The sequence below is a fragment of the Protopterus annectens genome, chromosome 6.part0 (genome assembly GCF_019279795.1).
Source record: "Protopterus annectens isolate FY-2018-M chromosome 6.part0, PAN1.0, whole genome shotgun sequence".
Lineage (NCBI taxonomy): Eukaryota > Metazoa > Chordata > Ceratodontiformes > Protopteridae > Protopterus > Protopterus annectens.
The window spans coordinates 643,242,630-643,267,536 of record NC_056737.1 but is presented as its reverse complement, the minus strand read 5'-3'; positions in this window follow the sequence as shown (position 1 = coordinate 643,267,536).

Genomic DNA, 24,907 nt, shown 5'->3' with positions numbered 1-24,907 from the left:
CCCTCAATCCTGTAATAGCAGTGCGGATCTTCCAGCATTAGGGCATGCCTTGCTGCAACCTGTTTGCTTCCCCCCTGAATTACAAATGCAGGGGCTATTTTGCCTTGATCCCCCATCAGGGGGAACCACTGAGGGATGCTCTAATGCACGATTGGCCCCTGGGACTTCTGTATTGCCTTTCCCCTATTTCCCCTCATTCCAAACTTTCTCCAGAAAGCTCAGAGGTTGAAAAGCAATGTGATCCTCATTGCTCCCTACTGGCCACATCAGATCTGGTTCCCATTTCTATGGCCTCATATGATTCACAACCTGTGGATCCTGGATCATTCCCAGGACCTGTTATCCCATCCTCAGGGATTGATTCATCTGAACCTACATGGTCTCAAGCTCACAGCCTGGTTCCTCCACTTCCAATGATTGCCAGACTACCTGACATCCCATCTCCTGTTTGTGAAATTCTTCTGGCCTCACACAAACCTTCCACTAGAAAGGTTTATTCTAGTAAATGGACTAGGTTCTCTATTTGGGCCAAAAAACAGAACTTAGACCCTTTCTCTATGCCTATTTAAAAGACTCTGCAATACTTGACTACTCTCCTGCATGCAGGAGCCTCAGCTTCAGCAATCACTGTACATTTAGCAGCTATCTCCAATTTTCATAATGGTCTTGAAAATTCTTCAATTATGACACACCGCCTATGCAAAACTTTTTTGAAGGGAGTATTACATGTTAAACCTCCAGTCAAGCCTCCCTTAGATCCCTGGGACTTGACTCTGGTGCTTCAATCTTTTACAGGCTCTCCATTTGAGCCCTTTGATTCATGTAATTTGAAAATTTTGTCTTGGAAAACCCATATTTCTAGTAGCACTCATCTCAGCAAGACGAGTCTCTGAGCTGCAGGCCTTGGGTGTCAAGTGTCCTTACTTGATCTTCCAGACAGATAGGGTGTCCTTTCATACTGACCCTTCCTTCTTGCCCAAGGTAATTTCTGTTTTTTCCTTTAATCAGTCTATTGACCTGCCTGTTTTCTTCCCAAGGCATTCTAATAGAGGGGAGTATCTTTTGCACACCCTTGATGTGCACCGACAACTTTGTTGTTATTTGGACAGGACTATATCTTTCAGGAAAACAGACCAATTGTTTGTTTCCTTTGCAGGACCCAGATTGGGTACACCTGCTTTCAAAGTGACTTTATCCTCTTGGCTTAGAAACGTCATTACCCTTATCTACCAACAGAATAAGCTACCCTTACCTTCCAGAATAAAGGCTCATTCTGCCAGATCTATGGCTACCTCTGTTCCAGAGCCTCTATGGATGGTATGTGCACAGCAGCCACGTGGGCAAGAACTCATACCTTCAGATCTCATTACAAATTGGATTTGGCATCCAGGGGATGAACATCTTTTGGTTCTATGGTGCTCAGGAATATCCTTCCTTAGGGCCACCCAGGACTCAAGTAGCTGGGGACTCAGTCCTAACAGTAAGCAATGAATAAAGATTTACAACATGAGATAAAGAAGTTATGTCTTACCATAATGTTCCATCTGTGTTGTAGATCTTTAATCATTCCTTACTTCCCACCCTCCTTCCCCCTGCCTGGATTTCTGGTTGACTTTAGGTACTCCTGGTTAGGGTAGTTGTTCAGACAGAGCCTCCTACTTTTTCCTATTACTACATCTTTTATCTAGGGTGGGCAAACACGATCTGGAGTATCTAGGAGAGGGGCATTGTGGGTAGGTTCTTAGCTGAGAGTTTTTGGCTTGCGCAAGCTGGGAAAAGGCCATATCGGTTCCGAGGATGGAACCGAGATCCTAACAGTAAGGAATGAATAAAGATCTACAACACAGATGAAACGTTATGGTAAGACATAACTTCTTTTTCTGTTTAGACTAGCCCAGTTATTATAACTTGTGGAATATTATGTAAACTTTATCTGAGTTCCTACTACTGAATTCACATCTTTATACCAATATTTTTATACATTTCTTCAGAAATCTAACTTATTTTCTTATATTTTCCCTTCTAGGTCTCTCAGATGCATGCTTACTATTTCAAATCAAGTCCCAGTCCCCACATATAGGTAATATTCCCTGCTGAAAGCTGATTATTTCTCCCCAAAATTTCTCAAGCTTAATAACAGCAGTTTTAGGTGGAATATAAGCACATGCCAGCATAATTATCTTCCCTTACCAGTAGCCCTTTATTACCACAGATCTACCATTACTATCTTTCCCACCACTTCTGTCACTATTGGAGCTCCTCTAGCAAAGAGTATAACTACTCCCTTTCGCCTTTGTCCCAGAATTTCTGCTGAATATCCATCCTGAATGCCTTCTTCAAATTCACATGCTTACGTCTTTCCAAATCTAACTCCAGTAGTATTTCTGTCTGCACTCTGCATTTCTTAATATAATTCAATACACTTACTTTTTGGTCTATACCTGTGAGGCCATTCACATTTCAAAATAATAAGTTTAGCATAGCCATTATGATAAGAAGTTATTATTTCCAGCTATTGTGTATGACAACTTTTTAAATGTAAATAAAGTCCACGGCTGTAGGAAGCACCCCGCTGAAATGAAAGGCAATAAAAATGCCCTTTATTTTCCACAGTTTCACACAGAAGACATTAGCATTCATAGGTTCATAGGTTGGTACTAGGCTATCGGTCCTAGGGCCTGTACAAGCCTAGCCATAACAATTCCCTGGCTATTTCTTCCCACAATATTTACTTCACAATAGCACATACGTTTTTGTCTGAAAAAAGACTTCATCAGATAAGCTTCCTGTATTCCCTCCCTCAATTTATGTAAGCAGCAATTAAAAAGCCACCAATAAAATGCCTGGAGTTTAAAACAAAGATTGCTAGTTGCTTAGTACTGCTGTTTAAAACCTTGTTCTTACACTGAAACAGTAGCCAAAACCACTTTTTGAAAGCTTACCTACACATTAAAATATTGACAAAGTGCATCATAACCATTGAATGTATGAATATATAAAAGATGTTTGAATATATATACAAGAATATATAAAAATATACTTATTTGATTTTCTTAAAAACCATAATAAAATGCCTCCCTCAAGTGGTTAAAATAGAAAGTGTACCTTTAATTCCAAAAATTAAGCAAAAAGTTGTGTAGGCTTACATTAATGTGATAATCATTCCAGAATGATTCTAAACTATGGTAAAATCTCAGAAAGATCAGACGATTAACTGATGAAGTCTTTTTACAGATGAAAATGTATGTGGCATTGTGAATGTTAATGTCTTCTGTGTGAAACTGTGGAAAATAAAGAGCATTTTTATTGCCTTTTGTTTCAGTGGGGTGCTTCCTATAGCCTTGGACTTTATTTTTGTTTATTGGTTATTGCTTTGAAGGCTGGTTACTCCTCAGTTTTGAACATTTACTGGTAACTTTTTAAATGTCCATTTCTAGCCTTTGTGTTACATGCACCCACTAATGTTTGGAAAGTCGCTCTTTTATATAGTTGTTTCTTGTCATCTCCATTTGAACCTATGTCACATTTTACAAGACTTTTTGTTTTAACGAAAACCTTCATACAAATAAAGAAACAAGACCCCAGAACCTATTACATTAAAAATAACACACAAAACTATGTAGATCCTCAAATAATGACATTTAATGCTCCCGAAAGGCTGAAAGCGACACGTTTCCCAAATTGACAGCTGAACCCACAGGCATTAACTAACCTAAAATTAAGGTTATCCATGCTAAAATGCATGCTACAGCTTGTGCTTCTACTTAATAATTGCTGTCTCTTTCTATCATATCTTTATTACCCTCCCAGATGTGAGAACAGCTTTTATGCTTTGTGAAAACATTTACTTTTAGCCTTAAGAAAAAGTACACTGGCTATCTTAAAATAAAACTAAATTACATTATTCTAGTAAATGCATTAAAGTTTAGTTACCAGAAAAGCTAATATCTTTTATTCATGTCCAATAATTTCAAACTTTATTTTTTTTACTGAATTGCTTGTCTTTGTACCTTTTAATTATATGTTTCTCTAAGCAAACAATTTTCAGACCTCTCAATTTATTGATTTCACCTTTAGTCAGCTTGTTTCTATGGAAACATAAGAACAGAATGTACTTCTCAACTAACACTGAACATTTTTTTCCTGAAGGAAAACTATTCAATACATTGTGTTCTCTCATTTTTTTAAAAATCCACTTGTTTAAACAAAAGCAACAACAACAAAAAAAACTTGTCATTAGATTAAATCAAGAGCATTAATCCAGACATTTGCTTATGCAAAAGTAAAATAACAATTCAAATCTACTTATTATTCCCTTGTTATTCCCTATCCCCCCACACAACAGCCTAAGATTACAGCCTATTAACTTAAAGTCTATTTTATCTTCTCTTTTTATTTTGTAATGCTTACATTTCTTAACTCTAAAAAGAAAAAAATAACTACTTTCTTTGCAACTTCATCATATACAACAGTCACTGAAATGCTTTAATATATAAGATGAAATTTATATTATGAAGTGTTTTATATAAGTACTGTTAAGAGCAAAAATTGTTTGACTTATATTTACTTTTTCTTTTTTCCCCTTTTAGTGTCATTCCAAACATTAATGACATGAAGTGGTGTATATGTCTGTTAGTCCCCCCACAAGTTTAACAAAGTCAACAAAAATCAAATATTTATCAGCCTCTTTTTCTTGTAAAGCCATATTTCACAATTGTAATTAATTATTTTTAGTCTCACGTTTATTCACTAATTTCAGTGTTGATCTTCTTTCTGTTCATCTACATTTCCCAACACCAGGCTCCAGTTCAAGTCCAAGGTACTCCTGATTCATCTAGTCAACTTAGTGCTTTTTTCTGTCTCTCAAGCATTTTGCTTTGGATTGCTGGAAAATGTTTCACTGGCAAAGTCTCTATGAGCTTTATTATCAGAAGAATGCAAAACAGAATTCCTTCTGTTTTATGGCTTACATTCTATTGGACAAACTTTTGTATTGCCTTCTTAGACTGTTCTGTATCAAAAAAATGACTTTGATCCTCCGGGAAAAAATATTCTGAGGACAGCTGGATACAGCAGTTTGAATTTCACACCTATCTCTCAACATAACCTGATTTGCTTCTCTTTTTCTTGGTGTACAGTGAATAATCATTTTCTGCAAATACTCTACTCTCTCTAATTTTTAATATTTGCCTTTCTGATACAGTTTAGTCAGCATCAAGTATTTATGCTGGTATGAATGTATCTTTACAAATACAGGTCTTGGCTGCTTTTCATTGTCAGGTTTGGAGCAGACCCATGATGTGCTCTTTCAATTAATGCATTCTGCTGTGGAATACCAATCCCTTTACTTATTTGTGCTTTCATAAAATTAATACCTTCCATTTTCTCTGGTACAGCAGAAAATCTCAAGTTTTCTATGCATGCTGTGTCCCCTAACTTCACCCTTTTTGAAATAGCTCTTCTTGAGCAGTCTCTTACTCAGTCAGCCTTTTCTTTATTTCAACCTATGATTTGTTGCTGTTTTATCACTTCATTTAAATAGCTGTTTAAAACGTATTCCTTTTTTCCAGCCATTTGTTATTTGAGTTGATATCCTCCTCCATTGTTTAATTTGTTTTAATCAGCTTTGAGCACATTTAACTTATTTTTCCTTCTAAATTACTGGAAGCCATCTACTCTACAAAGCTGGAACTTGACTTTCTTTTTGCTAAACAACTGCAGGATTCTTCTTGTTCACTGCTTTCTCTTCCCATTTTCTGTTTGATTTTCTTTTAAGCTCTCTATGTTTCTTCTTTGCTGTCATCCAGAAAGTGTACTTACTAGCCAGTAAATTAATTTGACTAAAACAGGCAGAATTAGTGGCTATTATCTATCAGTTTCTTTTTTTCATATGGAGAGAACTGAAATTAAGCTGTTGATCAGTGTGCAGCCATCTTGGAAAGCCTGAAGAAATAGAAACCTTGGCAGAGTTCAATGTTTTACAGAAGTCCTTTTCAAGAGCCAAATTTATCTTTACTTGTTCTGGGGAACAGACATTGGAGGCAGAAGAAGAAGAAGCCTAGGATACTAATTCAGTGGCAGGGTGGCCCAGAGTTTTCCATCTTCTAACAATTTTGTCTACTTTAAGGTGGAGGACTTAAACTTTGTGCAAATTTAGTACTCATCAGAAAAATGTTTTTTTTTGCCTAGATATTTGATACACCTGCAGTTAACCTGCGTAGGTATTTTGGCCCCAAATTTGCATTTCTTAAAGGACTGGGAGCCCTGTCTGTTTTCCATCCTAACACACTACACAAACTAAACTCTTAAATGTTGTAACAGAGAAAACTGCACATACTGACATGTAGAAGAGAGAGAGAGAGAATACCTAACTATGCTTTTCCTCAGACTGATACATGGCATGAACCAGAACCAAAGAGGCATAAATTAACCTAAATTTAGTTTGGAAAGAAAGGGTTTCAAAACTGAAGCCAGAGAAACTCATCACTTCCAAAAATAGCAAAAAATCAGCACTGGTAGCAAGGGGCTGTTTCATGGTGCACCACACTTTAACACTCAACTGAAGAAATTTAGAGATGAGTGCTTAGACACACATCATGGGTAATGGAGATAGTCTAAGGTAGCCTGAGAAAATTGTAGGTGCTAGTGTAAGTCCTGCAAGTCTTTGTTCTATAAATGCTGTAGATGATATTTCCAATGATATATCCTTGGTTAAACTAAGAAATCTGCAATTATTAAACAAACAAATAATGTATTAGTATCTCCTTTCTATATCAGCCATACATTTTCAGACACTGGTTTCACAGATTAATGAGGTTAAGGAGATCCAAAAATTGACTTATTTTAGCATTTTAAATTATCTGATCATTATAATACTCCAGTGTCAAAAATGCACATCTACACAGGCAAGTACAGTCCTGCAAACTAGTCCTGGGTTTTGCCACTTCAGAGTATTTATTTTCTGTATATTTTCACTGTTTTGTTTAAGGTTCAGAGTTTTCAGAAAAGCAACAGGATCATATATATGGTATTTATTTACTTTAGCACAATACACTTAGACAGTTTAAGGCGTCATGCATAAGCTAATTATTTCTATTAACATAATATAGTCAGAGAGTTTTAATGGGTAATACATAAGGTATTTATTTCTATTAACACAATATAATCAGACATTCCTTTTTATATCCATAGATTTAGTGCAGAAAACAAAGAAGGCTATCTTTAGCATCTGAGAATTTGAGCAGAGCCAAAGAGAATCCATAATCTAAATTCCTATTTTGGAACACATATTAATGCCTCTTAGTATGTACATCAATAAATTCCATGTACACATTTCCATCAAGTCTCTTTGGTCTCTTCTAGCTTCAGTATTCTGCCTTTCTTGTTCTTCTGGGTTATATTTTCTTTACTAAATACCTGCTTCTCTTATATTTCAGAATTCCGTCCCATTACTTCTCTCTTTTCTTTGTCTGAATTTCTTCTTTAATTATTTTCTTCGAGGAATCTCTGTTTATTCATTTGTTACTGCTCATAAATTTAATAGTCTTTGTTTTTGTTTCTTTTCTGGCTTTCTTGCTGTTAGTTTATGGTTCTCACTAATTTCCACAAGAAATCCACAAACTGATAAAACAAATAGCCAGCAGCACAATAGCAATCCAACGGACTAAGTGTGTTAACCAATCCAAAGTTTAATAATCCAACAATAAATGGTAAGCGCTTTCGGCTGTGACACCAGCCTTCTTCTAATCTCCTCATTTTCAACATAATGCAGTTTTGACACACAGGCTAAACAGTTCCCTGTGTAACCTCCCAGCTTTACTACATTTCTTGCATCATTATTTGCCACACTATTTCAGAATATTTACCTTTCCCAAGCTTTTTGTACTTATTTATACAATTTTAATGTACTGTTCTTTCTTTCAGCATAACACGACTCTGCAGTTTTTTCATTGGTTGATAGTCACTTGGCAGTTTGACCCAGAGCTTTAAGGCCATTTGTAGATAAAACTAAATCATGAAGTAGTCCCTTGTTTGATTCTTGGAACCTATTTTAACTCATTGTAAATCATGACCCAGACAATGCTCCTGGGTATGCCTGAAAAGGGATTGTATGTTCAATAGGCTTGCCTGGTTAACAAACATGTTTTTTATTTTATTTCAAGTATACTTACTCATTTTGCTTCACATTTTAAACATTTAGGGCAGTTTGTTTGCCTTCACTCAGATTTTATCTACCTTTCTAATTAACTTCAGAATGGATAGCGAATGCGATCCAAGAAACTCAGAATAAAATATGCTTTAATATGTTTTTGACTATAACTGTTGGAACTGCACAGTATGCTTTTTTTTGACAAGAATGATTTCTGTTTCAGTCTTGTAATACTAAACAAGAGAACATCTGAAAGCATCAGCTGATGATTATTAGTTTTCTTGAAACGAAATGATGCAACTTAATTTGAAAAAGAAAAAAAAAATGTCTTTTGCAAGACTGCACACACAGATTATGAGGATCTACTAGGGGTGACACTGTAATGAGCAACTACAGCAAAATGAGCATCAGGTACATTTTCCAGTGATGCCCTCGGCTCAGTCCTATTCACAAAATGATTAGGGCTGCTTTATGGTATGTCTCTATTCTTTTCCAATTTGTGGTTTATTTATCTCTGCATTTGTAAAATGGTCCACATTTGGTAATAGAACGTTTGTCATCATTTCTCTCACAGAAAATAAAATATACATCACCTCATAAAGGAACATACTGGTTGGGAATTGTACCTTTATTTTTAGACTGTGTATATGGAGCAATACTGATCAAGAAACTAACAGACAGACCATTATATTAAGTAAAATATAGACTTACAAAATCCAATGGAACACCTACACAGTGACAGTTTGTCGTTTTTGCATTTAAGTTACCTGTAACACATTGCACTTAAGTTACCTGGCACTTGCTCACTAAAGCAATTATATAAGTCAGCACTAAAAATTAAAAGTACTACACCCTCACTCCCTACTGGCCCTTGTTTTCAATTATTAAGGAATTCCCAATATTATTCTAGCATGTCCAAAGGTCAGTTGTCAATCTCCTCTCCAGTCCAGCTGGTGAATCTGGGAATCTTGAGGCAATGTTACAACTGCCTCATGTACACAGACAACCCTCTCCTCCTCCCAACAAATTCCAACACATGTGAGAGATGCAACCATATAGCCAGACTGGAGGCTAAGCTCTCTCAACTCAGTACTGGCATAACCAGTCAGGAGGAGAAGGAAACCACACTCACTACAATTCCAGTCTCACATAGACCTACCACGACAGCAAACCAAACACATAATCACACAAAAACATACTCGGAGGCTCTAAATAAAGATCTGCCTAAGCAGCAGAGACCTCCAAAGCAGACACCCAAGCAACCGCTACCCCAAAACAAAACACGCGCAACACATATCTCACAAAACCAGTGTGCCGAACAGTCACAGCTCTTGACTAAACAACACACCTGATACACTTGTAATAGGTGACTCTATCATCAGGCACACTGACGTCCCGCTCACCAGGCTGAACAAGGAGAGGGTCACGGTGAGCAGCCTGTCGGGCGCTAGGATCCGCAACATAACATAAGCACTCAGGTCACTCCAAGGCAAGTACAAATATGACTCAGTCATTGTCCATGCTGGTGTGAATGACCTGAGACGTACCTCCCTGGACTACATGAAAAGAGACATAAAGGAGCTCTCTGAGCATGTAGCCCAGGCCGGTATGACCCTGACCTTGAGTAGCATCTTACCCTCACCAAGAATGATGCCACAATATGAAGACAAGATGATCAATTTCAACAATTGGCTTAAGTACTGGTGTCATTCAAAGGGGATCCAATGCCTGTCAGCTTGGGATGATATGCTTGACAAGCCACAATGCTTCGCTAGGGACGGCTTGCACCTGTCACCCCTGGGCTTTCGGATATTGGCAAAGGCTCTTGCTACCCCCATAGTGCCTTTTTTAGGCAAGACTCAAAAGACAAACCCACCTCCATAGGTATCACAAGGGATAAGAAACTAAGAGTAATGCTACTCAATGCCAGAAGTCTAAACCTCAAGATGCATGCACTCGAAACTCTCCTTAGCATGGAGAACATCGATATCTGTGCAGTAACAGAAACCTGGTACAGGGCTTCCCAGAGCACACCAGTACTACCAGGTTATACCTCATACCATGCTTTTCGGCCCCAAAACTTGGACTGAACCACAAAAGGAGGGGGAGTATCAATATTCAACAAAGATACCCACACCTCCAGGTTGGTGGCAAAGCATGAAGCATCAGAGACTATCCATGTGCAACTAACAGTGGGTAAAACTGCCTTCCAGTTTATAGCCTGCTACAGACCACCCTCCCAAACCCAGGAACCCCACTCGGCCTTCCTGAGAACACTGGAAAATATGAAGGTCTCTCCAAACACCATTATATTGGGCGACTTCAACTACCCAAACATAGACTGGGAGCATTACTCTAGCTCCAACACCCTAGCCCAAAGGTTCCTAGAATTTATAAACTCAAATGCTATGGAACAACTTGTTACCACTCCCACAAGAGGGGAAAACATACTGGACCTGATCATCACCAACATGGGGACTTTATGCTCCAGACCAGAAGTGTATCCCACACTGGTAAGATCAGACCATAAACTAATCTCACTGGATATTCACATCCTGACCCCACCCCCTGCCCAGAAAACCACAGTGAAAAACTTCTCTAAAGCAAATTTCACACTCCTCAAAACCGAGGTGGAATCCTTCAAAGCCTCCAGGCCTGTGGAAAATATGGCCCAGACTGCAGAATCCTTTATAAACGCATTCTATAAACACCTTCAGGAATGCATGGATCATGCGATCCCAAATAAAACCAAGACCCAATCCTCCAAAGGCAGACGTCCTGTCTGGTGGACCCCAGCCATAAACAAACTATACAATAGAAGGAGGAAGCTACTAAATGATAGAGCAAAATCCCAAAAAGGGAAGGCATCACTGATCAGTATTAGCAAAAAACTACGGGTACTCATAAAATTGTCTAAGGCCAGCTTCGAGAGAAAAATTGCACAGGACACTAAGGATAATCACAAGGCTTTCTTTAGTTATGTTAGGAACCTGGGTGGTAATTCCCAGATATGCTCAGAATTAGTGCAAAATGACAAAAAATACACTGAACTCACAGACATTGCCAACATCCTAGCTGACAGGTTCAGTGCAAACTTCTCCCCCCCCTCCCCACCAAAAGGGCAAATATCTATCCCAGCAGAGTGCTGCCCCCCTGACATCTCAGATGCTCAGGTAAGAGCCGCCCTCTCCAAAGCAAAAAACACAGCATCAATGGGACCAGACGGTGTCCCGGGCTGCGTCCTACATGAACTCCAAGAAGAGCTAAACCCAAACATAAAACTACTGTTCAATCTCAGCCTTACTACAGGATATGTGCCCAAAGAGTGGCGTACAGCAACAGTGTTCCCTCTCCATAAAGGTGGTGCCTCAACGGATCCTGGAAACTATCACCCCAATTGCCTGACTAGCTTGGTCTGCAAAGCTATGGAAAGGATCATCATGGACCTCATAAATAAAGATATTGGGGACCTACAGACACTGGATCCTACCCAGTTCGGCTTTGTTAAGAGCAGATCCTGCCTCTTAAATCTGGTTGATTTCTTTGAAACAGTCACCAAGGCCATTGACGAGGGGAAGGTGGTCCACACAGCCTACCTGGACCTCGCAAAAGCCTTCGATACAATACCCCACTCGGGCATTATAGATAAGCTCACCAGCTTAAATATATACCCCTATGTCACTAGATGGATTGCAAACTGGCTCAAGGACAGAACCCACATGGTTAGAATTGCTGGAGCCATGTCAGACTCCAAACCAGTTACAAGTGGTGTCCCACAAGGCTCAGTCCTGGGACCTCTCTTGTTCGGTATATATTTCTCGGAGGTTCAGGCCAACACGGAAGGACTGTGGCTGACCAAGTTCGCAGATGACTGCAAACTGGGCCATAATTGACTCTCCAGCCGACACAAGCATCCTCCAAAAGGGCCTCATAGAAACAGACAACTGGTGCCAGAGCCATGGCCTCAAGCTAAATGCCAAAAAGTGTATAGTAATCCCCTTTGGCAAAAACAAAGTGCCCACAAATTACCACATAGGTGGTAATCCATTAAGTACAGAAGAAGTAATTAGGGACCTGGGGACCCAAGTTGATAGCAATCTCTCATTTGACAAACACGTGGCCAAAGTGGTTAGAAAAACATTTTATATAGCCCACCTAATCATGAAGGGATTCACATCTATATCAGGGAAGGTCATCATGCCTCTTTACTCATCCCTCATCAGGCCCATAATTGAGTACAATGCCCCTTTTGGAATGTACCTTACCAGACACCTGCAGAAACTGGAAAGGTCTCAAAAGTACCTCACCAAGAGGATCAAAGGGCTCAAATAGATGCCATATGCTGCCCGGTTAAAGAAACTCCACCTCTACTCAGTGGCATACCACCTGTTCAGAGGCGATCTGTGCCCGACGTATAAAGCCATGTCCAACCCGGAATTAATGGACATGCTGCACCTCAGGAAATCCAAATCCCATCGAGCTACGTGCTCGAGAGACTTGAACCTCAGCACTGAAATAAATAGGACATGCTGGAGGGACAGATTCATAACCCAGAGGCTCCCTTCACTCTGGAATAAAATCCCAGTCCAGGTTAGGCAGAGTCCCTCATTGACTCTCTTCAAGAGGAATCTTGATGAGTGGATGGGAGATCGTAGGTTTACCCCGGGTATCACTTCTGTGTCACTGTTAGACAGAGGCACAGTATACTAACCTCGAAAAAGAGCATAGCAAAATAAATTTAAAATGGGTGGTGAAAGCCAAACACATTCTGGCTAGGCTTATAAATGCCCTAGGGCAGAAAGCCTAGTATGAACCTATGAACCTATGACATCCCATGACAGTAAATGCAGACGTGTATAGCAAACTCTGGTGGAAGGTTTGGGATTCTGTAATACTCAAATATCCCCAGCAGGAGGTGAAATAGCAGCATGACAGCTTTACTATGGGTGGCACCATGCACTAAAGGCAACATACATAGCCTTGGAATATTGTAAAATAGCAAACATTACTACATTTCCCTGTATAGATAGCATTATAGGGCAGAACAGAACAAATGGCACATATATAATGGCTAATCAGAATGAGTGTTAAATGATAAAGTAATGCAATTACTTGTGGAAAAATAAATAAACAGGGGCAGGTAAACAGTAGATGAGGTGTTACAGTAACACATATCCTAATAGGAATATGTAAAAAAAACAAAAAAAAAAAAACACTCACGCCTCTGACTTCTAATCCTGCCTTTATTGTGGAACATGATTGACATTGACAAAATAGGACCTGCTGTAGTGTGAAGCAGAATGGAAATGAAAAAAAGTGCAGAATGTAGGAATGATTGGTATACGTCCACAGACATGCACTCTGACCCTACAAGAGTGAGTAAAGGGGCAAACTTGTACAACAGTCATTAAAGGAAAATACTTTCATAATGAATGTCTTGATGGGTGACTACCACAATGAAGGCCTGGTGTCAGACTACACAGGTAAGATAATAGCAAGGACGCTACATAGTGGAAGAAACATGATGAAAAACAGATAGAAAGATAGAAGAAACATCTAAGGAATGTGTAAAAGAGCAGTGCATAGCAGAAAGGTATAAGGCAAAGCACATGCACAAAAAGGCAGAAGACAATGGAGAGTTGGCAAAGAATTGTTGCAATAATTATGCAGGACATTTTACAGTCAGTGCAGAATTGTACAATGTGACCTAGGCTACAGGAAGAGCCATAGATAATGCCAGAGGCAAATGCATATGTTGAGGGGACTACACAGACAATGAGAAATTCTAGTGGGTGCTTAAGCCAGGTAATAAGACAGATCTAAAGTGTAGGAGCAATCAGACCTCTCGACTGTCCCTATTTTGAAAGAACATTCCTATTTTCTGACCTGATTTACAGCAGCAAATGATGTACTTATTTTGAATGCATATCCCTATTATAAGGCATGATTTACTCCCTTGCACAATTTCCTGAATCCTCCTCATCACATGTAATATACACAGAAAACCACACTACATGACCACCACACTAGTAGCACCAATAATTTAAAGAAAGAGGAAACACATATTACATCCCATTTTTCATAAAGAAAAACAAATGACTTTCTGTGGTAAAATTTTCAATGCATTTCATTAAAGTCTATAGATTTCATATTATCTTTTTACTAATGTTTTTATATTTTTCCATTTTGTCTCTGTTTTGTAAACGTGTATTTCTGAGTAGTATCCAACATTCCCAATGGAGGCAGGAACAGTTCTGAGCTATTTGGTAGTCAGATGTTTTAATTAAATGTCAAGATTTTTGGTTGTATGCACGTACTTTTCAAGGTTGTCTGCAGGTTGAGAGGGATGAGGACAGCATGGGATGTTATGAAAAGCAAACATATTTCAGGAAAGTGAAGGAGGATGTACATGTTGCTTCTGTGATGTTTGTATGCAGAGAGTATAATGAAGCAAAGATAACACCCGGGCACAAGTGGTATTCAAAGCTGTACCATCCAAATATTCCAGGACAATTAACTGCAGCCTGCTCTCAATTATCATGCAGTCAGAAAAGTTGCCATTTGTTTGCTGCACCATTTATCCCAACAGCCTGTGTTTATTATTGCATTTCTGTTTCACTTGTTTGAAACTCAGCATGTGGGGTTGTGTCACATGAGTCTTCACCAATCTTGACTTCAGCCAGTTAAGTCAGCCTTCAATAGCTTTCTGAGTTGTTAGCAGTCCCTCAACAGCAGGGCAGCAACACTCTGGAACATAAGATTGAACACTACTGTGTACATCTCTGGCAAGTTCTTTTTCCATAGCTAGCTCATATGCTTGCAAAACATATATAGCTACTCAACTGCAACCACACAGTGATTAGACACGTAATTCGCTATGTGGTTTGCTGCATTATGTTTGTCCTTTGGCTTTAGCTGTATAAGTGCAAGAAAACAGAGAAGGGTTTGCAACTTAGATATATCTGCACCATAAACCCATGGAATCCATAGTAGATGGTATTATTCCAGCTGATTTGATATGATCCAAATGAAACAGCATTCTTTGATGTCAGACTGTGGGAATTCCATGGCAAGTACCGACATGGCAGCCTTCTTACAATTCTTTGATGCCAAGAACACAGAATTGTCACCTGCAAGGTATTTAGTTGACTGTAAGACTTCATAGCATGCCCTGTTGCATTTACTGCATTTACTATTGGCTTCCTTTCTCAAAAGCAAGATCCAAAAATGGAGATCTTCCATACAGTGAAAAATAAACTCTTATTTCATGTCTAAAACACTGAACTGTGAAAGTCATTTTCATAAGATCAAAGATATTTAGAAAAAAGAGTTTTGTCTAACTGCACCCTTGACATTGGGGCTGCATCCCTTTAGGCAATCGTTAATTAGAAATGCCACTGTGTCATTTATGAGAGAAACAGGTACCACTTTATTTAATGGATGAAGCATTACATACACTTTTACCTTGAACTTTAACATGTACTTTGTGATGGGAAGCATTCCCTCAAAACTGAACAACGGGTAGCTTATGTCCTGTTATCATTATCGAGAGGGCACTCTGTTGCTTATCTGTACCCCTGATCTTTTACTTCAAATTTTAAAGGCTGGGCTTATGGTTTTATCTTTTCATTTCCAAATAGCTGTTTTTAATAATCAATTATATTTACAATTTTCTAAGAAATTTTACAGCTATATCACTTCATAATAATTGTTTGCTGTCTTGATAAGATTATTTTTGACTAGTTTTTCTAGGACAACCAAATATAATGATGTTTTGGACATCAGTTTTAAGCACAAAAGATGACAGCATTCTTATAAAATATCTAATGTTTTAGTACCAAATATCACTTTATACATTAGCAATTATGGCACACATTAAAATATACATGTTCTGCGACATTACATGTGATAACACATTAGATTTTGGGGATCATCTACCTATGTAGCTTTAAAACAATTAAAGGAACAGAATACATGTTTGGTAAATCTTTTATGCAGAATATAATTCAGAAAGTAACTGTCTCTTGCTTTCCTACTTGCATTTATTATAAACTACTGATTATGCTTCTGTCCATTGTTTTCTGTATATACTACAAATATATGTTCAAGATGGGCTCCTTTGGAGATCAGGTCATGGCTGAAAAGTGTCAGTTGACCAGTCCACTAACCGATTCATTAGTTAGATTGAAATAAACAAATCTGTCAAAATACATCTATGTCAAAAATCTGACTGCAAGTGCTTTTCCAACTCCCTCCTCACTTGCATCACTTCTACTTTGACACTCTGTTCTCACTTGCTGCTTCTCTCTCATATTTACTACTAAAATGAATTCACATTTGTTTTTATAATCTGTTAATAAAAATTACATATTGTTTCAATTGATTATGGGTTTCTCTGACTTCTGTGATTAGTCCACGTTTGTGAATTTCATCTGTTTTATTATTTATGATTAGTCCACGTTTGTGAATTTCATCTGTTTTATTATTTATTATTTTTGTAAAGTTCTTCACCCGGGCTGAGCCTGTGAATGGTCTGTTGTAATCAGTATACCACCCTAGTAATCAAACTAAAATAAAAAAAATAAATTCAAGCATTGTTTATATATTATACTGTACTTCTAATCTACATAAGCCAAATTACTTGCAATAGTTAACTGCTTGTATTTTGAACTCGATCTGAGATCTTAGTCTTGTAGTTTTATTTACAAATGTGGGAGAATTGTGAACTTCTGCAGAATCTGAGTCTAATTTAGTCATTGATAAGCAATGCTAATAGTAAATCTCTACCTGGTCTGGTACCTTGTACTATATCTGGATTGCTGTATTGGCAGGATTTGTTTTTGTACTTCTGTGCATCTACAGCTGTTTGCATTCCAGTTTTGATGCTAGAGTCTTTATTTCTGCTTATCATTTGCCTGGTTAAAGTTGCATTCCAGTGGCTTTCTATTTGTTACATTGTTACTGTTTTTACACTGTTCTCATGACAGACAGATTGGTATAAACCCTCCTACTTCCCACTGATGCATTACATACTGCTCTTCCTGTTGCTCCATACTGTTGTAATTGCAGTTTTCCCTGCCCCTACTATGAAAGCTAAACTTTCTGAAATTCTAACCTACCTGGTGGTCACTAACCTGTTGCAGAGTTATAGAACTAAGGGAACAATATAACACAGTCATAGAACTAAGCGAACATCATAATACAGTGTGTGAGAGATTGCTACAAATTCTGAAGTCAGAGAGCTCCACTATTGGCTTTATTTGATTGCATCCCTCTCAGGCTTGTCTGCTGCAACCAGCAAAAAGCTGTACCAGTCCAGGGTCTTTTATTCAATACTGTGAGAAACATGGAATGCCCTGAACTGTAAGACATGAGCTTTTTATCAAAAACAAGAAAAACTGCAATGAGCTGTGCTTATCACACAACCACTGTTGGATTCACTGTGTAGTGGGTTGTCTGTACAATAACTTTGTTTCTCTATAAAAGACCTGCAAAATCTATACATCCTTAGAAATCCATGTCTGAGGCTCAAATAACCTGCAATGAGTGCAAATAAACACACCTTGAGCTGCAGTACACTGACCAAATAACTAGACGTTTCCCATACCTTAATAAAAATGACAATCACCCAGTGGACCAAACAAAAGGCACATATAAAACTTTTATTTCTCTAGCACTTCGGTGTGACCACCTTCCAGGAGTAACAGACAATATCATACATTTCTCTAACATTTATACTAAAAAATGTTCAATTAACAATCAATTAAACACTTAATAAAAAACTCATCCACATTTAAAGCAAACATTTCCAATTTAAATCATTATTGAGCCCATTTGGCACAAGTGTTTTATACTTTTTTTTTTTTTTTCAAAAAACTTTTTATTGAATATAAACTTTAGAGATACAAACAAACATCAACAACAAAATAACCAAACTGCATGATGTATCATATGAATTAAGAAGTACTATTGTAAGTAAAACCTTAGAGGAATGTTACATACAAGCAGTAACTATAAACAATATGTACATATGTTAACCAAAGACAAAACAGAGTAAGTATAAATATGATTAAGAGTAGGTGTAGTTATGCAAAATCAGTATTTATGATAAACAAGACTTTTTCTATGACTTTATTCATTTGAGCCCGTTTCTTGGGACTTTTGGCTAATATTTTCTGTGCTGAAATATATGTAAAAGCTAAATTCTTAAAGTTGTTCCAATTCAGTTTAGTGCGGTCAAGCCAGTTTTGTGTGATGTAAAGTTTTATGAGGGAACATATGTGAACTAGTACTTGTGTATCTAGTTTAGATAAATGAGTATTAGATATGTGAAGTACCGCTAGTTCCCAAGATAAGGTGGATTTGTGATATCCTATCTTTTGCAAGCGCACTTTTAGAGAGGTCCAAAGTTTGTGTGAGTGATAGCAAGACCATAGAACATGTAAAAGATCAGCGTTTGGGAAGGAGCAACAGGAGCATGAAGCAGATTTGCTAGGATTAAATTTATTTAGTTTAGAGGGAGTATAGTACGCGTTATTATTTATCATTAATTGGGTGTAAAAAAGCTTCTTAAAGGGGGAGTAGTCCAAAGTATTCTTGATAGCTGTGAGTTTCTGATTTGCGGATAATTGAAGATTATGTTTGTCCCAATATTTAGAAAAAAGGCAATCTGATTCATGAATTATTTGTGTAAAAAGATTATATGATTTAGATAGCATTTTCTCTGGAAGATTTAAAGTCTGTATCACTTTTCCAACATTAATGATATCTAGTTTGTCTGTCTTAATATGAGCAAATTTATCAATGATTAATTCTCTTAGTTGTCTTAAGATAGTAGTATATTTAATATCTGCTTTAAAGATTTTACGTATATTAGTGAGGGTTTCATCTTTGTATTGCATCAGTTCCCAAACATTAAGATCTTTAATAAGAGGGAAGCTTGAGAGATTGATAGGCTTATTATTTAATCTAATATTAGGATTTAAATGGAGAGGTTGTAGTAACTGGAAAGTGTCCTTAATATTAATGAGTTTTAATAGTTCTTGAAAGGAGTTAACTTTCTGTTTTAGAGATTTAGGAATTTTTAGATTATTAATAGAATCCATGGATAGAAAAGGGAGAGTGGATGGATTAATATTTTTGTTTAAAATGACTTGGTACCATAATTTGTTCCAGATAGGACATTTATTAAGTCTCTTAAAATCTAAGTTGGAGATAGCAAGAAGTTTATTTGCAGAAATAATTAGATAGTAAAGATAAAAATTCGGAAGGCTTAGGCCGCCTTTATTTTTAGGATATATTAGCTTAGTGTATGCAATCCTAACAGATTTGGGAAACCAGATGAATCTGGCTAATTCTTTATTAATTTTGGAAAATAAAGGTTTAGGGATTAACTGGTCTGAGGAATTGAATTGAAATAAGATTCTGGGAAGTATATTCATTTTAACTATCGCCACCTTAGATAAAAGTGATAAATTTAATAGTTTCCATCTATTTAAATCTAATATTATTGATGACCAGATGTTATTCAAATTATTCTGAAATGAAGAAAGACCATTATGTTGAACTTGAATCCCCAAATATTTGATGGCATGTGTAATTTGGAAAGAAGTGTCTGGAAATAGATATGGTTTATGGGCTTGTGGGTTTATAGGAAGAATATGTGTTTTTTGTGAGTTAATCTTATATCCAGAAACTTGAGAATATATGGTAATAGAGTTAACCAACTTAACCAGATCTGTACCGGGTGTTTGGAAGTATATTACCAGGTCATCCGCAAAAGCAGAAAAATATACATTGGTATTATAAATCCTGGGTATCCTGTGAAAGGTATTTTGTGTTATGTACAGAAGCAACGGTTCCATATACAGATTAAAGAGAAAAGGGGATAAAGGACATCCTTGCCTTGTGCCATTTGAAATCTTTATAGGTTTGGATATGTTTCTGTTAATGTATAGGAAAGTAAAGGAATCTTTATACAGGATTTTAATCAAATCTATATAAGTGTTAGGTATATGAAAACAGGCCATAGTTTGAAAAAGGAAATCCCATACAACTCTGTCAAAAGCCTTCGACGCATCAAGAATTAGAGCATATAATGGATTCTTATCTGTTTTAGTAAATTTAGTAACAAGAAACTGAAACAAGTTCAGCGGACAAACTGGTATACTGGGTGCGGAACAGGACGTAGCTCGTGTGGATACGGAAGGAGAAGTGCAGGAACAGCTGTAACTCACAGGAACAATACTGTAGTAGAAACATCGTAGACAGTAGTTAAGATCCACAAATTTCTTTAATACGAACACCAAGGATAGCCACACAGTGAAAAAGGTTAAGCGCTTTCGATTGGTACAACCAATCTTCCTCAGAACAAAAGTAAATTGTATGAGGGATTCCAGTGTCAAAGTATTGTCCCATACATGTCTATGAGACATAAAGCCTGCTTGGTCAGAAGAAATTAAAGATGGTAAGACCTTTTTAAGTCTGTTTGCAAGTAAAGAAGCTAGAATTTTTATATCAGTGTTAATTAAGGAAATCGGCCTATAATTATCGGGATCCGATTTATCTTTGTTATTTTTCAAAATTAGGATGGTTTTTGAGGTATTCCAATGTAGATCTGAAATACCATTTATTCTTATGTAGTTAAAGGTTTTGAGGAGAAAAGGTATAAGAGCAGTTTTATGAGTTTTAAAAAATTCAGATGTAAAACCATCTGGACCTGGGGATTTACTAGATTTTAATCTGTCAATAGCTTCTGACACCTCTTGAAAACTTAATGGTGCCGAAAGTATATTTTTTTGTTGTTCACTCAGTGTAGGGAATTTAATAGAAGTTAAAAAACTGTCCATTTGTTGCTTATTCAAAGGAGCGTTTCCTTTAGAGTATAAATCTGAAAACAGACAAGAAGAGTTGCAGGATTTCCAAATCAGTATTAAATAACCTATTTTTGTATTGTAAGGGTGGAATTTTGGGAAGAGTTTGGTTATTTTTAATTATTCTCGCTAAAACTCTGGAGGGAACCTGTGCCCATTCAGAATGGATAGCTAAAAGTCTTTGTTCGACTATAGAGAGATTATGTTGGTGTAGTAAACATAATTCTTTTTGAGAATCTAACAGATGTTGGTAAGAAGTGGGGTTAGCATTTAGTCTGTATTGACTTTCCAAAGTTTGAATTTTTAGTTTTAGTAAAGATTCTTTATTTCTATATTGTTTTTTAAGAAATGAAGCCTTATTAATTAACATGCCTCTAAGGTTTGCTTTACAAGACGCCCATTGTATATCATGTGGAATATTTGTTTTGTCCAAATTGAAATAAGCTTCCCTAATAATGTCAGTAATTAATTTATGAATGTCAGAATTTAAGAGGAGATTATTATTTAGCGTCCAATTATTATATGTATGTCTGCGTGGTATATTGAGATTCAAATCCAGTCTAAGGGATATTCTAGAATGGTCTGAAAAGAATCTAGGTTCTATGGAATAATCAGTTTTCAATTGTGAGAGAGAGTTGGAAATAAGGAAAAAGTCCAATCTTGACCATGAGTTATAACATTTAGAATAGTACGTATAAATATATTTTCTATCAATACAATTTGCACGGGAGAAAGGGTCTATAAGATTCAAATCTAACATCAATTCTTCCAGAGCTATAGATGCTTGGAGATTATATGAGCACGACCTACTAGTACGGTCAGTATCAGGGTTAATAATAGCATTCCAGTCTCCTCCCACAATAATGTAATGGTCTTTAAAAGAGGATAAAATGTTATATATCTGTAAGAAAAAAATGTGTTGATTGTTACAGGGACCATAAAGATTAAAAAAAACAAGTGGTTTATCTAAATCCTGAAGATGAGAGGTAAAATAACACCATCTTCCATTTATATCATATTTCTCATCTAAAATGGAGCCTTGAAAATTACTTTTGATTACAATAGCCACCCCCCTTGCATTAGAACTATTACCAGCAGCTATTATTTTCTTGACCCATTTCTTTTTATTTTCTTTATCCCAATCTTCCCTGAATAAGTGAGTTTCTTGTAGAAAGCAAATATTACTTTGAGATTTATAAACCAGATGAAAAAGTAGCGATCTCTTATCTTTGTTATGTATCCCTCTTACATTCCATGAATCAATATACAAAGTCATTATATTAGATATCTAAAAGTAACCAAATAAGTAATGAGTAATTAGTATTAACAATGTATTGCAGAAAGGTTGAAATCAAAGTCTTGTTATAGTATAGCCACCTACTATTTAAGCGTCTCAAAAATATTATTATATTTAGCACTCTATATTTCTTCCCACTCAACCCGGTGCCTACCCACCCACCCCTTATTAGTGAAGAAACATACAGTTGCATTAGATATCTGTTATTGGTTAACAAAATAAGCAAACTAATTAGGTTAAATCTAAATAAAGTCCTAAAAAGGACTAACAGTATGTATAAACAAACTATACATATATACAAAAATATTGAAAACAAGACGACAATCATAATCAGGGCCTGTAATACTAATATTACACTACTCCTATATAGTCTATGAAGAATTAAATATTTTATTAACGCTTTGCTAAAGAGCAGGTGTTGTATGTATTAGCTAATGAAATTACTAAAATGTTGAGTTTAATAAGTAATTAAGTAAATAAGGTTCTAAGTTCAATATACATCGCATGTATCTTAATGAATTATATGAGTGTTTAACATATCTTATACTATATATTTACTGTATCATATTATACACATTGAGAAATTATGCATAAGTTATTTAAACAGAAGTTAGCTCATCTATAAGCTCGCCTTCCTTAAGAAACTGTCAAGAGTTTAAGTAAAGAGTTTACAGTTATGTTATATATCCCATCTAACCAAATGTATTACCCAAAAGGCACAGTAATGTTATTACAATAAGATATATCATAAAATGTAGTCCCGTAATAAATATTTTTGTTGTAACTACATTCTTAGAAGAAAAAAGTCACAGCAGATGTTTGATGCTGTACTTATTCGCAGAGAAACCATGGCAACACTTCCGTGAACACAGCGCTTCAGAAACTGTGTGATAATAACCTATCTGTACTATGCCTCTATCATTCGGCATATATCAGCGAAATATTTTGAACAAAACAACTCAAATATATACATATATACCTGTCTCATCAGTTAGATTAAGCCGAGGGACTATTTGAAAGCAAATAATGTTATTACATATTCCCGTTTGTGTGAATGGTATCAAAAAAATACCATTCAAACAACAAATCCCAAGAACCCATCTTCGGTGCTTGTCTCTTTCTTTTCCTTAGGTTATTCATAGCTTCCGGACAAAAGGAATCTAACTGCCTTATGAGTGAGACAAAAAGAAAAAACATTTTGTCTCGCCAACCTCCACAGCACTTGTATTAGACTGATGTATAAAAGAATAATAAAGTACAGCTCAGTCATGAATGTTTATCAAGGTTCCATAAAACACTTGAGGTTATGGCTAAGCAACATTAGCGAGTAATATGTTGCTTAAAGTGTAGGTGTCTAAAATAGTCAAATGAATGGAATATTATTTAGCGGTAACTATTCCAGTAGGCACTTCTTTGAACAGTTTTATGAAGATATCTTTAGCTTCATGTGAAGTACTTACTTGATATCTCCTATCATTATATGTGAAGGATAGCGTATTTGGATAACGCATCTGGAACCTAATATTTCTTTTAATTAAGTCAGAACAGTAGGGTGCTAGTTTTTGTCTGTTTGCTTTAATCAGTGAAGGTAAATCTTGTGAAAATGACAGTCTATGTTGATTCCACATAAACTGTTTCTGTTTTTTGGCTGCTGTCAGTATTCTCTGTGCATCTTGAAAATTCAGGATTTTGGTGTATATAATCCTGGGCATCGAGGCATCTTGACGAGATCGCAAGGCTCTATGTGCTCTCTCTAGAACTAAACTCTCAGGCTTGCCATCTAGGTTTAGAAGAGCTAAGAAAATCTGTTTAACAGTTTTTAGTAGATCGTGACTATCATAGGATTCTGGCAATCCTCTTATTATTATGTTATTTCGGCGACTTCTCGCCTCAAGGTCTAACAGTTTGTCTTGAATTTCAGTGATGATAACATCTTTGGCACATAAATCTTTTTTTAAAGTTTCAATTTGTATTTCGTTAGTGTGACTCTTCCTTTCCAGACTATCTAACCTTTCGGTTATATTATTTAGGGATTTACCAAAGTCAGTGAGTTGGTCAGCAAAACTTTTAACGGCAGTATGTATAGGTTCTAAGGCTTGTTTTAGCTCTTCCAGGTGAAAGTTTGGTTCATTTTTTCTTTGGCTTATTTTTAAATTTTCGACACCTTGTTTATTTGTTCGAAGCCTTTTTGAGCCTGTATCTTTATCAGGCAAAAGCAATGTAGAAAATTTAGCTTTTGTGGCCTGAGTCTCCATGTTATCGGAGTTACCAGCCATACCTAAGCAGATTTGTCTTCGCGGGAGCAGGATCACTGAGAAAGTCCGTTATATGCACGTGGCTTGCGATTTGAAGGCCAAATGAAGAAAGTTTCTGTAAATGTTTAAAATTCTCTTTATTTTTACAAACAAAGAGTCCAAGTTTTAGCGTTAACCTTCCGATTATCTTTTTAAGCAAACTTCTGTAGAAAACACCTTTATCTACTGTTTTAAAAATTAAAGATAAGCGCTGGCATATGAGGAGCGACTAGTATAGGGTACTCCCTAAACAACCGCCATCTTGGAATGTGTTTTATACTTTAAAATATAGATG